This window comes from Callospermophilus lateralis, unplaced genomic scaffold (genome assembly GCF_048772815.1).
Source record: "Callospermophilus lateralis isolate mCalLat2 unplaced genomic scaffold, mCalLat2.hap1 Scaffold_169, whole genome shotgun sequence".
In the NCBI taxonomy this organism is placed as follows: Eukaryota; Metazoa; Chordata; class Mammalia; order Rodentia; family Sciuridae; genus Callospermophilus; species Callospermophilus lateralis.
In genome coordinates, this window is record NW_027512767.1 from 2,252,077 (window position 1) to 2,256,461 (window position 4,385).

General features: G+C 35.5%; 1 pseudogene; it reads left to right on the forward strand.

Moving 5' to 3' along the window:
- Positions 1-2,964: 2,964 nt before the first annotated feature.
- On the forward strand, positions 2,965-3,459 carry LOC143387788 (centromere protein K pseudogene; annotated as a pseudogene).
- The last annotated feature ends 926 nt before the right edge of the window (positions 3,460-4,385 follow it).

The following is a 4,385-nucleotide window of genomic DNA, read 5'->3' on the forward strand; positions in this document are numbered from 1 at the left end:
CTTCAAAACCTCAGCTCTCTGATGGATACTAAAACTTTTCTGATTTTGTAGATGACCTGGCCTTTCCTGATATTAAGTGAAGTGTTCTTAGCCCATGCCTAAATCCTAAGTAGAGGGAAAGGCTCATTCTTAGCATTTTCCCCCAATTCTTCACATTTCTATTTTTCTATTCTGGGTTCCTCTTATCACTGAAACCAGATATGTCACCCGGTTCTAATGGCAAGACTTGGGCTTGTACATAAGCATGAGACTGACCCCAGAAAGATGACAATTGCCAAGTAGGCACTTGAGCCCAAAATACTGAGCTTTAAATTTGTAAATATATCAATTTAAAAACATCACCTAAGATATATAATACCCTTTGGTGAGATATTACTTTATTCCAAGATTTGAGATGTCCACATCTTCAAAAGATATAGAGCTGAGACTCTATGTGAGATTTCTTACATATAAAGAGCCTTAAGAATCATACAAAAAAAATAACAAAGATTATGAAAAGATGATTCATCAAGGAACAAGTACCAATACGCAATATTGAGCAAAAATGTCTCAACTTCACCAGTAAAAATTGCATGTACAGTGTGGTCCTCCCTCTGTCTCCCCAGGGACCTGCAGACACCAAAATCAAGGGTGCTCAAGTCCCATATACAAAGAAGTGTGACATTTGCCTAGAACCTGTGTGTGTCCTACTGTTCCTTAAATCATCTCTAGATCATTGCCTGATACAATGCAAATACTGTGTAAATGGCTGTTGTTCAGGGAACAGTGAGAGAAATGAAGGTCTGTACATGCTCAGCACAGATGGAGTTTTTAGAAATACTTGTAAACTAAGGTCATCTGAATTCTCAGATGTAGAATTCATGGATACAGAGGGCCAAGTGTACACAACAAGATATCAACTACACTGACAAAAATGTCTAAACATGTATTTCTGTAGGTGTACAGCTAATGTATGATATTATCTAATATAGAAATAGTTATGAGAAGACAGAAAACTGTGTTAGATTCCAGGAAGTGTCAGAGCCATTTGCAAGGCCACATTCACAGTGTTGTGCGTTAAGAATGTTAAAACCGGCATTTCAACCTTGACCCATCTTTCTCACATCTTAATGTGTACACTGCAGAATTTATCATGAATTGCAAAAAATGTTTTAGTTCAAATATGTTCACTCATCCACTGTTTAAGATAATGAAATGCTGAGCAGACTGAATATAATAACACAGGATTGGTTTCATTGTAACTTGTAAATGAGAAACCTGTGAGGTAAATATAAAAAGCCAACAGTTGGCTGGGTATGTAGCTCAGTTGGTAGAGTGCCTTGCATACACAAGGCCCTGGGTCCAATCCCCAGCACCACAAAAACAAAACCAAACAAAAGGGCCAATAGATTCTGCTGGTCTCACTCAGTGAGGTAAATAAACTGTAATTTCAGTGTCAATACTTACAAAAAATATTTCACATATAAAATTTCAGAATGAGGGTTTCTTTTCAAAGAAAAGGGAATTTCTGGAATTCTCTATTCCAGAATCAAACAATAATAATAGTAATAATAATAAAAATTCATCAAAAATAAATAGTCATCATAATTAGTAAAACCATAAATCCAGTTGTAGCTGGTATATTGTCCCCGTCAGACTGGCCACCACTTTCCAGGTCTCTGGGATGCCCCCATCATTCATTCCACTATGTCCATTTTTTATAATTTTACTTTACCTGTCTGAATCCCATTAGTACTTACACAATGACCCTGGGATTAAAAGACAACAGCACCTCATGCAGTGGAATGCTAGTCACCCATTAACCAGGTGAAAAGAGGGCCCCATGTCACTGCAAATGTGATTCCTTCACTGCATATCTCTGCATTAGATTTTTATGCTGCATCACAAATGATCATCTGTGACACAAGATCATTCTCTCACACAGGCACAGGATAACTGGGCTGTCTGCTCAAGGTCTCAAAGACAATAGGTGTCAGCCAGGTCTGGAGTCTCATTTAAGACTGGAGCTCTTCCAATTTCATGTCTATAGGCGGAATCCCTTTTTGTGGGTGAAGAACTCATGCTGAGTTGTTACTTCAAGGCAAGCAAGGAAGTGTCCATTGCTGTGTCTAGTCTCTGAGCACAGGAAAGTCCTTAGTCTCGTTGTAAGTGCTTACCTGACTAGGGCAGGACACCATGGATGCCTCTCATTTGATTGCCTCAAAGTCAATTGATTAGAGATTTTAATTATGCCTGTAAAATTCCTTTATCTTTGTCACATAGGTAAACATATCTGTAGATTTCACTCACAAGCAAATGAGCTTATCTTCCAAGGAGTAAGGTTCTTGCAGGCCAATTAGTGCTAAATGCATTTTTCTTTTGCTAAGAGCAAGTGACTAAAAAAAAATGCACCAAAATTTTAACCACAGTTTCTTCTGGCTATCAAAATGATGTATCCATTTTCTCTCTTCTTTGTAGACGTCAGTATTTTCCAAATATTTTATGGGAAATTAACTTGTGTAATAAGGAGGGGGAAAAGACCCCAGCAGGTGACAGAATCCTGTTTATATAATTTGAGCTCCAAAAACTAGTGAAGGCTGAAACCCTGAATGTGCGCAAGGTCTGATAAATTTTCCCTTGGAAAACAGAATAATAAAAAATTTCAAAGCTTTTTTCTTTCCTCTTGCATATGTAAAGAGCTATAACCTTGGAAATCAAGCCAGTGGGTTGGCTGGAGCTTCTGAATTTGATCCCCAGTATAATAAAGATGCTACAAGCAGACCAACAGATAATATTCTAATACCACAGCTGATCAGAGAGATTGGCAGAATTAATTTAAAGAAGAATGAGCCTCCACTTACCTTCCCATATAGCCTGAAGGCCAGAGTTCTTTTACTGTCTCATCTTGCTAGAATGAAAATTCCTGAGACCCTTGAAGAAGATCACCAATTCATGCTGAAAAAATGACCTGCTTTGCTTCAAGAAATGGTACTATCTACTATTCAGTCAAAGAATGAAAAATTAAAGGAAGACTTAGAAAGGGAGCAACAATAGTTGGATGAACAGCAACAAATAATGGAATCTCTTAATGCACTTTACAGTGTATTGAAAAATCAGCTTGTGACATTTTCTGAAACAAGAATCATTAGTGAGCTGAAAACTAAAATGCTCAATATAAAAGCATTCAAGGAGAAACTCTTGAGTACCTTGGGTGGGTTTTTAGAAGACCATTTTCCTCTGCCTGATGGGAATGTTAAAAAGAAAAAGAAAAACTTTCAAGAATCAACCAAACAGCTGATAACACCGCATGAAATACTAGAGATTCTTATAAATAGATTATTTGATGTTCCACATGATCCATATGTCAAAATCAGTGATTCCTTTTGGCCACCTTATATTGAGCTGCTGCTGTATAATGGAATTGCTTTGAGACATCCAGAAGATCCAACCAGATTGAGATTAGAAGCCTTCCATCAATAAGAGGATGTTCTTTTTTCATAACAGGAAAGAATCTTGTCATCTAAGGATAATGGAAACAGGACTATTTGAATAAAAAAAATTATTTGCAAATTGAAATAATAATCCATCTTTATTTTATCCTTCAGTGACATGTATCGCCATTTCTTCATTTTAAAAATGGCCCTTTCTTATTCATTCAGTGCTATGGTATTTTAAACTGTACAAAGAAAGCAAGTAAAAAATATTGTAGATTTATAAAGCATTAATGTACTTTGCCTCATTTGATGTTCTTTGAAAAATTCTTTGTTAATTTAGGATATTCCTAATGTAGTAATAATAATTTTCTTTTCCATTTTATGGCAGTATATTTTATGCATTTCAAGTTTCATTTGTATTTAAGAATTATATTTAGGAATTATAATGGAAAGGTCATTTAATTTGCTGATGTTTATAAAATTGAAGTAATATCCCAAGGAGAAAGTGACATAATTAAAAATACCTAGCAAATCTAAAAAAAAAATAATTTGGATCCATTTTTTCATGAGTGCTCATCATATATGATATGTGGACATACGTACATTCAAACATATGGCACAAAACAGAAGTGTGCACACGTAATATAATACAACACATAACATAATAGTAAAGGCCTTATAACTTTTTACAGGTGAAATCTCCATTGCAATGTTTAAAAACTCTATAGTCAAAAAAATAGAACTGATCAGCAAAACATTAACCTAGATCTGTATGAGCTCAAAAAACAAAACAGACCTTCATGATATGGGAAAGGGCAATAATAAAATAGATATTGAAAAAAGCATCCTTGTTCTGTCACAGATGTAAGGGTAGCCAAACTGGAGTTCTGGATATCAGCTGTTATGGATTTGAGCCAAATCATCTTCTTTTTGGTCTGTAGAAATCACTTTAGTTAATCTTTCTGGAATCCA